The sequence below is a fragment of the Schistocerca serialis genome, chromosome 12, assembly GCF_023864345.2.
Source record: "Schistocerca serialis cubense isolate TAMUIC-IGC-003099 chromosome 12, iqSchSeri2.2, whole genome shotgun sequence".
In the NCBI taxonomy this organism is placed as follows: Eukaryota; Metazoa; Arthropoda; class Insecta; order Orthoptera; family Acrididae; genus Schistocerca; species Schistocerca serialis.
In genome coordinates this window covers 145,727,741-145,741,483 of record NC_064649.1, presented here as the reverse complement: position 1 = coordinate 145,741,483, position 13,743 = coordinate 145,727,741, and the positions used below count along the sequence as shown (strand labels likewise).

The following is a 13,743-nucleotide window of genomic DNA, read 5'->3' as shown; positions in this document are numbered from 1 at the left end:
CGGATTACAATTAAAAATAATCTAAATTGGAACGACCACACAGATAGTGTTGTGGATACAGAAAAGCAATGATTGCGATTCACTGGCAGAAAACTTAGAAGGTGCAACAGGTCAACTAAAGAGACTGCTTACACCACGCTTGTCCGCCCTATTCTGGAGTACTGCTGTGCGGTGTGGGATCCGCATTAGGTGGGACTGACAGATGACATCGAAAAAGTACAAAGAAGGGCAGCTCGTTTTGTATTATCGTGAAATCGGGAGATAGTGTCACAGACATGATACGTGAATTGTAGTGGCAATCGTTAAAACAAAGGCGTTTTTCGTTGCGACGGGATCTTCTCATGAAATTTCAGTCACCAGTTTTCTCCTCCGATTGCGAAAACATTCTGTTGCTACCCACCTACACAGAGAGAAATGATCGTCACGATAAAATGAGAGAAATCAGGGCTGACACAGAAAAATGTAAGTGCTCGTTTTTCCCGCGCGCCGTTCGAGAGTGGAACGGTAGGGAGAAAGCTTGAAGGTGGTTCATTGAACCCTCTGCTAGGCACATTATTGTGAATAGCAGAGTAATCACGGAGATGTAGATGTTTCATACTGCAGCAGAAGCCGTCATTGTAACGGACACGCATTGTAGACGAGGCTGGCCATCTGCCGCTTGCTGCCTGCTTTTGGGGATAAACCCTCTACTGGCGTGTTCCCTGTCGACACACGTGGCCCACCCACAACCACCCACAACGCCCCTGCAGTAGGAACCCACCCCCAAGATATATTTTAAAACTTCTGTCTGGCCACTTCATCCACCTGTCCTTTTGAGTTTCACCAGATTCCGATACTCATCTTCTACCGTAAGTATATTTGGACAGAGTGAAGAAGGCATAAGTGAATTAATTTGCACTTAGCTTTTTGATGTCGTTGAAATTTTGAGCGACGTCTTCCACGCTGCTGCTGCTTCTTGTGGAAGTTGAATAAAAATAGGTTCTGGTAAGAGGCCTGACGTTTGTCTGTAAATAAATATCTTGGCCATGATGTCATTTTCCAGCACATGGTTTACTTCCAAATTCTGATAGAATTCACTTTCACTACTGGTTACAGTATTCACACATGTTAGTGATGACAACAGTTTTTAGAGCGACCCTCAAGACACGCCGTTTCCTACCATCCCTGGCAACCAAGTGCGCCGTCTGCCTCGAACGTCAGAGACCTCATAAAACCTCCTGCTTCAGGTTGCATTTGTATTGTTCTGGATTTTGTTTGCACCTTTTGACACAGGTTAATACTACTGCAAAAACTAGAAAATGTTAAATTCGTAGGTTGAAAGCAATGCTTACTACATCTATTGGAAATTACTTATGAGAATATGATGTTTATATTGTGTTGATAATGATATACTTAAATTGTCTACGGCGTGTTTTCTAGAAAGGGATGTTTTGCAGTTCTGTCTTTTTCTTCAAATTGGTTACATCTGTTTTATATTCCATATCAGGAATTACAAATAATAAAAGTAGCTTTGGTGTGAACAATTTCGAGAGTCAATGATGGTTTTTGATTCAAAATTACGACGCAATTTTCATATTTCAAATTTAGCTGTTTTCTATTTGGGATGCAACTGACAAAAACTAGGAAGCATTTCAGTGTCTCTATCTCCTAAGCTTTCGGATGAGATATAAAGTTCCAGAGGATGATTTAATTAACTATTTAACAATATTGCACAATTTGTAATTTTCGTCTTTTGGTTCGTTATTGAAATTAACATGTCTGTTTCTATGATGTCAGTGCTCTGAGGTTTGCTTACATGTAATATGCATTTTGTCCGTTCCAAAAATTTATGTTTTCTTGATAACTGTGTACTTGCAAATGTGGTTCTAAGTCTACACTGAAGATCATTTTTGATAAGATGTAAAATCCCTCCTATATTTCTTCTGTATAGAACATATACAGTGTCTACAAATGTTTCTGTCGAAATATTGTGTGAACAGTTTGAACAGATTGTAAAGCTCAACTAGAAAGATTTACTGAATCTACCGATACCATGTCCGTAATGGTACACTCTGAACGAGAGTACAGCCCGTATTGGGGGACGATTGGGAAAGTTGCCTGCCGTCCCCTTTCAGAGGAACCATTTAAGCGATTTAATATATTTCAATTAATGCCTCGAGTAATAGAAAATTCCAGAGTCACAGAAAAATGTAGAAGTATTTTGCTCTTCAAAAAACCGGGCAAAGGCGGGTAGGGCTCGCGCTCTGAGAGCTCCGTGGAAACTTTATTATTTATATAGGCAGTTCATCTGTAGGTTTTGGTGAGTGACGTTGCGAATATCAACATATCCGACGTAAATCTCTGCATCTTGTTATTGCATTGACTTAGACACTTAATTTTTTTTTTTTTACTTCGCCATGGGCGATTCACCGAGCGAGGTGGTGCAGTGGTTAGCACACTGGACTCGCATTGAGGAGGCCGGCAGTTCAAACCCGCGTCTGGCTATCCTGATTTAGGTTTTCCGTGAGTTTCCTAAATCTACGTCCAAGCAAATGCCGGGATGGTTCCTGTGAAAGGGCACGGCCAATTTCGTTCCCCATCCTTGCCAAATCCTATGGGTCTGATGACCTCGCTGTTTGGTCCCCTCTCCCATATCAACCAACCAACTTCGCCAGGGGATCATAGACCTTAGTACTTGACATGAATTTCAACTTGATAGCTTTACCTGTTGCTGGGAAAAAGGGCAGACTGACAGACAGGATCCCGTTTTAACAGACTGAGGTACAGAACACAGTAAAGTGACAACTCGGACTTCGAGGATGACAGGCCTATTCGTATTTTGCAGTCTGCTAACAAAAGCCATTACGGACCGCCTGAGTCAAAAAATTTGACTTTTAGCGACCAATCGAGAAGGCGGGACCCAGAAAAGGTTTCAGTACAACCGACCGTATCCAAGCAGTACACGCACAGAGAAATGTGCAGGGTGTAGTGAACCACGTCACATGGCCTTCATAGAGCACCAGAAGGCGTTGGACACGATGGAGACCTAGATAGTAGTGACGACGATGAACAAGGTCCTCATTGACGACAGATATACCGACTTAATCCGCTACATTTACGCGAGTGCCGCTGTACTTAGGAAAACACAGAGGGACTGTATCACTGGGAAAGTTCCCGTTAGGAAAGGCGTCATGTCAGGAGACGCAGTCTCACCTAAATTATTAATCTTGACTCTGGAGGCTGTTTTAAAGTGTCTATCTTTGTGAAAGGTATCAATATAGATCGAAAACGACTCAGCCGTCAACACTTTGCAGATGATGTCATCCTCTTTAGCAGCGACGCAGACGAACTGTCAGCAATCATCCAGGAATTAAAATGATCCATCCCAATCTGTAGGTCTCAAAATCAACCTTCAAAACATCAAATACATTTTTACGGCCCCCATCAGAAACCGTGCACTGGAAATAGTAAATGAATAGGTTTGCCTGGAACATAAAATCCAGCTTGTGCAAGATAATCAGAAGGCAGATACACCCAGCGAACTGATCTCACTTGGATAACTTTCGGTTAGCTCCATTACAACCTCCGCAAACTGACCATCCCTATCAATTTAAAGAGGCAGGTTTATGATACATGCATTCTGCCAGTGACAACACATGGGTTCTAAACTATGACACAAGCAGTGCAAATCGACTCCAGGTCTGTCAAAGGACAATAGAATGAGTAATGCGTGGAGTGAGTCTGAGACACAAGTTCAAGAAAAAAGAGACAAGGAAAAAAACGAGTGGATAGCGAGCCTGAAGTACCTCGCAGCAAAGGTCGATATGGGCTCTTTTGAAGAGACCTGTGTCTAGGAATGGGTATCTGAAGAAGAAGAAGAAGGAGGAGGAGGAGGAGGAGGAGGAGGAGGAAATCACGGAATACGTAAATCTGGATGGCTGGACAGGGATTTGGACCGGAGTGCTGGTAACCTCCGTGGCTTGAGGGATGGCTAGTTAGTTGTAGCAGTAGTTGCGGTGGCAGTAGCAGTAGTAGTACGTTATTTTAGTGAAATTTTGCGTCGTCATAGGCAGAAAACGTGGCATAAAAATGCGTTTAACCCAAACTGCGAATAACGGGAGTATTTTTAAATACCATACGTACTTCCGGCTTGCAAATTCTTTATCCCTTTTTCTGTAATAACAGATATACAGTACACCAACGTATGTGTTATAACAACAAATATTGAAATCAACGACCGAGTGCCGGTGTATTATTTTGTCGAAAAATTATGTGTAAACATTGTGTGGTGGACATCTTGAGATGGGATTCTTTGGGATTTCGCAGTGGACACTATATCCATACCTCCTTTCTTGCTGTCATAAATACTAAACAGACAAAGGCCTACTTTCAATACGTGCATAAATATGTAAATACTAAACAGACAAATAATTCGCCATAGAATGTTAACCAGCAAACCAATACTAGTGTCACTTATAGATTTCAAGAAAGCATTCGATTGTATAGACAGAGAAACGATAGATAAGGTCATTAGAGAATTTGGTGTTAAATCAAAACTAGCAAACATAATTCGTGAAACACTAACAGGTACAGTATCTAAAGTCAAATTTATGGGAGAAGTATCTCAGCCTTTTGAAATAAAAACTGGTGTTAGACAAGGTGATGGTTTATCACCTTTACTAACTGTGTTCTATAAAAAATTGTAAGGATCTGGAATTCGGAGCTAAAAAATCACAAAATTGAACCAATAACTCTGGGAAGGAAAACAAATGGAATTAAGGTAAACTGCTTGGCTCTTGCGAATGATTTTGCAACACTTTCAGAAAACCTGACAGAAGCAGTTACTCAAATAAACATTCTGGAAAAATTAACAAACAGAACTGGTCTCAAAATTTCAGCTGAAAAAACAAAATTCATGACAAATATAAGAAATGCACCAAAATACATAGAAACACAAATAGGTACAATAGAGCGAGTAAATAAATTTAAATATCTTGGAGAAACTATACAACAGAATGGACTAGAAAAATCTGCAATAGATGTAAGAATGAACAAAATGGAAAGAGCATATGGTTTGACCAAAAATGTTTACAACAAGAAATGTATATCTAGAAAAACAAAACTAAAACACTACACCACAGTGGTACGACCAGAATGTTTATATGGATTTGAATGCCTAACGAAGAACTAGGACAAACTAGAGGTACTGGAAAGAAGGATTATTAGAAAAATAGTGGGTGCAATGAAAACTGCAGATGGTTGGAAAATAATAAGTAATGAGGAGATCTACAAAAATATAGAGAAAATATCTGAAGTAATGGCCAAACGAAGATTAACCTTTTTTGTACATCTCTACCGAATGGGTGGAAATAAACAAAACAAATGCTCCTATATTTCTGGAAGAAGAAACCGACAATAGCATGGATTACAGAAGTAGGAAAAGATCTTGAAAGAAACAACATCAAAGAATCAGAAATAGCAGAAAGAACCCGTTTTAAAAACAAAATACTAAATTTGGAAGGCTTTCAAAGCAGAAGAAATAAAAAATCGGGAACAACATGGACAGAAGAAAGGAAGAAACTTCATGGGGAGAAAATGAGGGAATACTGGAAAAATAGGAAACAGCAACAAAGGAAGAAGAGGAACTGAAATTGTTAACGTAATCCTAGTTGGTCAATACGATTGCAAAAAAAAAAAAAAAAAAAAAAAAACGAAAGCGTACTTTCAATACGTGCATAAATGTACGATGGTAATCTCAAAAGAAATGTCTCCTATTTTTTTTATAAGTACATAGAGGTTTATTTGTACATTGGTTTACATCAGTTTACAGCTTGAACATTTAGCTATTTTTTCGACATAATCACCATTTCTGTCGATTCATTTTTGTAGACGTTGTGGCAGTTTTTGTATGCCCATGTCATACCAGCTCGCCGCCATGCTGTTCAGAAAGTTATGAACCTCTTCTTTCGCCTCGTCGTCGGAGCTGAATCGCTTTCTGGCCAAAAGTTCTTTTAACCTAGGGGAAAAAAAATGGAAATGTCGTGTGGCTAGGGAAGAGGTGATAGTCACTGGGAGCCAAGTCAGGACTACAGGGTGCGTGAGATTATGTTTCACTGAAACTGTTACAGGAGAGTTTGAATCAGAGTCTAACAGTGCCCGTCAGCGTCAATTCTGGGCCCAGAAATTGAGCTCCGACGACGCGGTGAAAGAAGAGGTTCATAATTTTTTGAACAGCATGGCGGCGAGCTGGTATGACATGGGCATACAAAAACTGCCACAGCGTCTACAAAAATGCATCGACAGAAATGCTGATTATGTCGAAAAATAGCTAAATGTTCAAGCTGTAAACTGATTTACACCACTGTAGAAATAAACAGGTCTATGTACTTATAAAAAAATAGGAGACCTTACTTTTGAAATTACCCTCCTATGTCGAATGAAATAATTTTCTGGGACAATTGCACATGTAGGCACACAGAATTCAATTTACAGAAACGCGATATGCATGCTCGAAATAAATGTAGGTAACTGTTGTAAAAATGTGGCTTACGAACAACAGCCTCTTAGTACCTTTAGACTCTGAAGTTCGTTGTGAAGAGCCAGACACAATTTCAAAACAATAGTAGCATTAATAATATGTATATTTTTAGCACTTTCAGTTGCAAATGATTCGTGATCATCTTAACAAATCCGATCTGGGGATGACAACTAAGTAAGGGAAACTAGGAATTAATTGTGGCAATTTGTAACTGATTGTGCTAAAATTAGAATTTAAAAAAATATAAAATTGCTGCGTATCTTATGACAATGTCGTCTATTATCAGTAGTAGGATTCATAAATATAGCACAAGGAGCAGAAATAGTTTTCACAATCCACAAAGTAAAATTGTTAGCCGTACTCTTGCACAGGAAGGAGTAAGTATGTAGCCACCTCTCTTGTGAATTAAAGGTGCTGGCAAAAATGGACGTTTTAAAAACAAGTTTGAAGTCAATTCCGCTTACGTTATTTTACTTGACAACTCATTGTACTCCATAGATAAATGCTGAATAGATAATATCTGCAATATTGCATTTAGGCACCGGTAGAAAAAAAAAATCTAGTTCTGTAAATGAATACCACGTAGCCATGTTTTCACGGAAAAAATCTGTCTTGTTCGTAAAGTTACTGACAGGATCCTCGTCATAGCAGTTTGTTCCGAATATTATGCGAAAAAGAAAAAGGGAGCATTGCGTATGATCACCTTTCTCACTTCGTTTACCATGCTTTTTTTGCGTGCAACAGTTTAACATCGAATGGCACAATTTCGTTGTTTTGAAAGTACTCTCCAAGACGTAAGTTATCATTCGTGAGCGTTATCAGTCTGGTTATAGGTTGCTGGCAACTACTACTAATATCGAAAATTAAAGGAAACTTCTATATGTTCGAAACTGCTGGGATTGAACAGATACCGTACTAAATACTTATTGACTGTGAATTACATAATTTTTCTAATAGGCTTCTCACAAGATGCAATCTCACGTTCATACATGTGTGGGGCGCGATATCCCAAGGCGCCCGGCTAGCTCAGTCGGTAGAGCATGAGACTCTTAATCTCAGGGTCGTGGGTTCGAGCCCCACGTTGGGCGAATATTTTTATTCTTTGAAGATATGTTCGTGGAGTCTTGAACAAAGGTACATTCCAAAGATAACACTAATTCCCGTGCGGCGCCGTGGCTTAGTTGGTTAAAGCGCCTGTCTAGTAAACAGGAGATCGAGGGTTCGAATCCCTCCGGTGCCTTGTGGGCTTTCTGGTTTTTATATTTCTATGTCCAATAAAATCTCGCAATAACGGAAAAAGACGGAAAGAAGATTAGGGGTTTGACATATCGTTATGGACAGCGATAGGACAGCAGTAGAAACCATCGCCACATTAGCGTGTATTGTCTTAAGAAAGCCTATGTCTGGATTTTCGTAATCCGAATGTAAGGAAACAGTTGTCTGCCTGAATATGAGATCTGAAAAGTGTTTTGGATGATGAAACTTTTCTATGCATTCAACCAAAAGCTGCTATGACATAAAACGTAAGGCTTCAGTGCCTAGTTTGGACAATGTAATGTTCACGACACTTACCTCAGTCATCAATATAGGTATTTGCATGTATACTGTTAACATCCCGCATATACAGGTTACAATGTCAAGTAGTCCGTGATGAATTAGTAAATTTTACATTTTCGGCCACCATGACTTCCGCGCTCGCTAAGTGACGAGATGGGCTGCTCTTGTGTAGATCCTCTATCAGTCCTGTCTGGTACAGAGCCCACACTGACGAGCAATACTCAAGTGTTTATCGAATGAGAGTTTTGTGAGCTACCTTCTTTTTGGGCACAGTATATTGCCCGACGACTCTTCTAACGAATCTCAGTGTGGAATCTGCATTATCTGCTATTTCTCTTATGTGGTGGACCCACTTTGAAAAGCTTCTTACACTTTTTCACAGATATTTAATGGATGTGACCGCTTCCTCTCAGTCTTCTGAACGATTCCCTTAACCGTACAATACTGGGTGAATTCCCGTCTATTTATGTGTTGTAGGTTACATTAGGCTGTGATGAGGGTCAACTCCCAATCCCCGCGCCGAGTGTGGATTTTCTGCAGGTCTTCTTTGATTTCGTTAAAGTTTTCTGGCATTGTGAGCCCTCTGCGTACAGCAGTACCATCCGCGAAAAGCCACATGCTACATCTAGTGTTATCCACTGCATCGTTTATATACATTGTGAAAAGTAATTGTCTTGGTTTAGAACACAAGTTACTTTTACGTCTGAGGATTTCTCTCCGTTGACAATGACGTGCTGTGCTCTATTGAAATGGAAAAAAATGTACGAAAATGTTTTATTGCCTAGACCGCGGTTACAATTTTGATATGTTTATGTGATAACTTTACGCACGTGGCGAGGCCACAGCGTCTGTCTAGACCAGTCCCCACAGCAAATGAGGAGAGAGTAATAAAACTGATCCTTTAATTCTGGTGACAGATTCCAACTCCCTATAAAATTCAGAGATAATTGATACCAAACTCACACCTGTCAATTAATTAACACGTCGTCAATCTTAATTACTCATTTAATACTATTAAACTAATTTTTCTCAAGTCTACCTAAGTATTGTTTACATAAAGGATCACCGGTTGAAGGGGCAGGATAATTTTGACATTCCCCATTTATTTTGTACAGAGAACATCCAAAAAGGCGAAATCTAGCTTGGTTTCCTGACAGTTATTTTGAATCGCAGTTGGTAGTGGCGGAGACATGTACTGCCGGACAAAAAATTTATACATCCTTTGAGAGATTTCCAATTCACTGAAGATCTATTGTGGCAACAGTGCATATGGAGTACATGAATTGACTACATTGAATGGCGGACATTTGCCACGCCGGACATTTGCCACACTTGCCCCTTCGCCAGGTAGCTTGAGTAACGATCCCTCAGGTAAGGGACGCCCTTCCTCGTACTTCTTCTGTCCGCTTTCAAACCGCCGTCTCCACATCTTACTCGATACAACCAGTACGTAAGGGACCTTCTTCTTCGACATCTTGGCCAAATACAGAGATTCTTTTCCGAAATAGAAATATTTATAACTTTTGGGAAACGAAAGCAATATCGACGATTATGTCAGTATGTAATTACTTCTGCCAAGTATAAATATAGATCCGTCTGTCTGTACGGCAGCTTCCTTTCATGCTTACTGATTGCGATAGAAACAGCCCATCGCCATGAGAGCAACAAGAAAGGAACGATGTAAAGAGAATGCGAATGTACGCTGATCATTTCTTTTTGATCACCGCATTTTTGCGTACTTTAATTACTACAACTGAATGCCAAAAAGACAATAAGGAAAGAAGAAATGCGTATGTGAATGTTTGAAAAGTAGAACGACATACTCCATATTAATTTACTCTCTAAAATGCGATATCCCTTGCGGTGAAACATTAGTTAATAAAGTGTAGCGGTACAATGTTCAAAACATGACTGAAAATACGTTCACTAAATAGAGATAAGATCATCTATGATTGACATGTCATCTAAAATCGACATACAATTTTAAAATGTTAGCAATAAGGAAATGAAGTAATACAGAATGCTATGCTTGTAACGTACGTTGTTGTTCTACATTGTTTAGCTCTGGAATTTACAGGGTCACAGAGAAAGCATCCGAGGTTTTGGAGGGAAAAGGCACACAGGAAGCGCAACTTAAAGAAAAATAATTTAGTGTGTGTTCCAGCTCACAAGCGACATTGAAGCAGGTAGTTCCTGTGACTTTGTATGGGCAGAGGTTATATTCGACAACCGGAATAAATTAATAACTGGCTCCTTTTACCGACCCCCGGTATCAGATGAAACAGTTGCTGAACATTTCAAAGGAAAGTCTCATCAGAAATACGAGTAGGTACCCCACTCATACAATTATAGTTGGCAGTGGCTTCAATCTACCTTCCTTATGTAGACAAAAATACATTTTCAGACCCTATTGTAGATAGAAAACAATTGTTCTAAATGCTTTTTTAAAAATTATTTTTAACAATTAGTTCACGAGGCCATTCAAATTGTAAATGGTTACGACAACACACTTGACTTCATAGCCACAAATAATCCAGAGCATCACGACGGATACAGGGATTAGTGAACACACAGTCGTAGCGAGGCGCAATTCCGTAACAAAGAAACTCACCAAAACCAAACGCAAAATATATCTTTTAAATTCGGTTGACGTCTTTCTAAGAGACAGTCCCCGATCCTTCCAAACTATTTAAGTGAAGACCATATGTGGCTTAAGTTCAAAGAAATAGCATCGACAGCACTCGAGAGATTCATACCAAATAAATTAATAAGAGACGGAACTGATCCCCCATGGTACACAAAACACGACAGAAAGCTGATGCAGGAGCACCGAAAAAGGCAAGTACAATTTAGACGAACGCAAAATGTCCAAGACTGGCGAAGTTTTGCTGAGGCTCGAAATTTGGTGCGGATTTCAATGTGAGATGCATTTAATAGTTTCCACAACGAAACTCTCTCTAGAAATGTGGCGCAAAATCCAAAGAGATTCTGGTTCTGTCTTAAGAAAATCAGCGGAAAGGCTCAGTAAGCGATGAGGAGGAGGAAAATCCAGAGATTCTGGTTCTGTCTTAAGAAAACCAGCGCAAAGGCTCAGTAAGCGATGAGGAGGAGGAAAATCCAGAGATTCTGGTTCTGTCTTAAGAAAACCAGCGCAAAGGCTCAGTAAGCGATGAGGAGGAGGAAAATCCAGAGATTCTGGTTCTGTCTTAAGAAAACCAGCGGAAAGGCTCAGTAAGCGATGAGGAGGAGGAAAATCCAGAGATTCTGGTTCTGTCTTAAGAAAACCAGCGGAAAGGCTCAGTAAGCGATGAGGAGGAGGAAAATCCAGAGATTCTGGTTCTGTCTTAAGAAAACCAGCGCAAAGGCTCAGTAAGCGATGAGGAGGAGGAAAATCCAGAGATTCTGGTTCTGTCTTAAGAAAACCAGCGCAAAGGCTCAGTAAGCGATGAGGAGGAGGAAAATCCAGAGATTCTGGTTCTGTCTTAAGAAAACCAGCGCAAAGGCTCAGTAAGCGATGAGCAGGAGGAGAATCCAGAGATTCTGGTTCTGTCTTAAGAAAACCAGCGCAAAGGCTCAGTAAGCGATGAGCAGGAGGAGAATCCAGAGATTCTGGTTCTGTCTTAAGAAAACCAGCGGAAAGGCTCAGTAAGCGATGAGGAGGAGGAAAATCCAGAGATTCTGGTTCTGTCTTAAGAAAACCAGCGCAAAGGCTCAGTAAGCGATGAGGAGGAGGAAAATCCAGAGATTCTGGTTCTGTCTTAAGAAAACCAGCGCAAAGGCTCAGTAAGCGATGAGGAGGAGGAAAATCCAGAGATTCTGGTTCTGTCTTAAGAAAACCAGCGCAAAGGCTCAGTAAGCGATGAGGAGGAGGAAAATCCAGAGATCCTGGTTCTGTCTTAAGAAAACCAGCGCAAAGGCTCAGTAAGCGATGAGGAGGAGGAAAATCCAGAGATTCTGGTTCTGTCTTAAGAAAACCAGCGGAAAGGCGCAGTAAGCGATGAGGAGGAGGAAAATCCAGAGATTCTGGTTCTGTCTTAAGAAAACCAGCGCAAAGGCTCAGTAAGCGATGAGGAGGAGGAAAATCCAGAGATTCTGGTTCTGTCTTAAGAAAACCAGCGCAAAGGCTCAGTAAGCGATGAGGAGGAGGAAAATCCAGAGATTCTGGTTCTGTCTTAAGGAAACCAGCGGAAAGGCTCAGTAAGCGATGAGGAGGAGGAAAATCCAGAGATTCTGGTTCTGTCTTAAGGAAACCAGCGGAAAGGCTCAGTAAGCGATGAGGAGGAGGAAAATCCAGAGATTCTGGTTCTGTCTTAAGGAAACCAGCGGAAAGGCTCAGTAAGCGATGAGGAGGAGGAAAATCCAGAGATTCTGGTTCTGTCTTAAGGAAACCAGCGGAAAGGCTCAGTAAGCGATGAGGAGGAGGAAAATCCAGAGATTCTGGTTCTGTCTTAAGAAAACCAGCGCAAAGGCTCAGTAAGCGATGAGGAGGAGGAAAATCCAGAGATTCTGGTTCTGTCTTAAGGAAACCAGCGGAAAGGCTCAGTAAGCGATGAGGAGGAGGAAAATCCAGAGATTCTGGTTCTGTCTTAAGGAAACCAGCGGAAAGGCTCAGTAAGCGATGAGGAGGAGGAAAATCCAGAGATTCTGGTTCTGCCTTAAGGAAACCAGCGGAAAGGCTCAGTAAGCGATGAGGAGGAGGAAAATCCAGAGATTCTGGTTCTGTCTTAAGGAAACCAGCGGAAAGGCTCAGTAAGCGATGAGGAGGAGGAAAACCCAGAGATTCTGGTTCTGTCTTAAGGAAACCAGCGGAAAGGCTCAGTAAGCGATGAGGAGGCGAAAAACCCAGAGATTCTGGTTCTGTCTTAAGGAAACCAGCGGAAAGGCTCAGTAAGCGATGAGGAGGAGGAAAATCCAGAGATTCTGGTTCTGTCTTAAGGAAACCAGCGGAAAGGCTCAGTAAGCGATGAGGAGGAGGAAAACCCAGAGATTCTGGTACTGTCTTAAGGAAACCAGCGGAAAGGCTCAGTAAGCGATGAGGAGGCGGAAAACCCAGAGATTCTGGTTCTGTCTTAAGGAAACCAGCGGAAAGGCTCAGTAAGCAATGAGGACGAGGAAAATCCAGAGATTCTGGTTCTGTCTTAAGGAAACCAGCGGAAAGGCTCAGTAAGCGATGAGGAGGCGGAAAATCCAGAGATTCTCGTTCTGTCTTAAGGAGACCAGCGGAAAGGCTCAGTAAGCGATGAGGAGGAGGAAAATCCAGAGATTCTGGTTCTGTCTTAAGGAAACCAGCGGAAAGGCTCAGTAAGCGATGAGGAGGAGGAAAATCCAGAGATTCTGGTTCTGTCTTAAGGAAACCAGCGGAAAGGCTCAGTAAGCGATGAGGAGGCGGAAAACCCAGAGATTCTGGTTCTGTCTTAAGGAAACCGGCGGAAAGGCTCAGTAAGCGATGAGGAGGAGGAAAATCCAGAGATTCTGGTTCTGTCTCAAGAAAACCAGCGGAAAGGCTCAGTAAGCGATGAGGAGGAGGAAAACCCAGAGATTCTGGTTCTGTCTTAAGGAAACCAGCGGAAAGGCTCAGTAAGCGATGAGGAGGCGGAAAACCCAGAGATTCTGGTTGTGTCCTAAGGAAACCAGCGGAAAGGCTCAGTAAGCGATGAGGAGGCGGAAAA

At 41.3% G+C, this 13,743-nt stretch overlaps 2 non-coding genes across 2 annotated transcripts; both read left to right on the top strand.

Moving 5' to 3' along the window:
- Positions 1-7,532: 7,532 nt before the first annotated feature.
- Positions 7,533-7,605, top strand: Trnak-cuu (transfer RNA lysine (anticodon CUU)). Its single transcript has one exon. It is a non-coding gene; the product is annotated as a tRNA-Lys (tRNA).
- Positions 7,606-7,683: 78 nt separating this feature from the next.
- Trnat-agu (transfer RNA threonine (anticodon AGU)) lies at positions 7,684-7,757 on the top strand. Its single transcript has one exon. It is a non-coding gene; the product is annotated as a tRNA-Thr (tRNA).
- Positions 7,758-13,743: the final 5,986 nt, after the last annotated feature.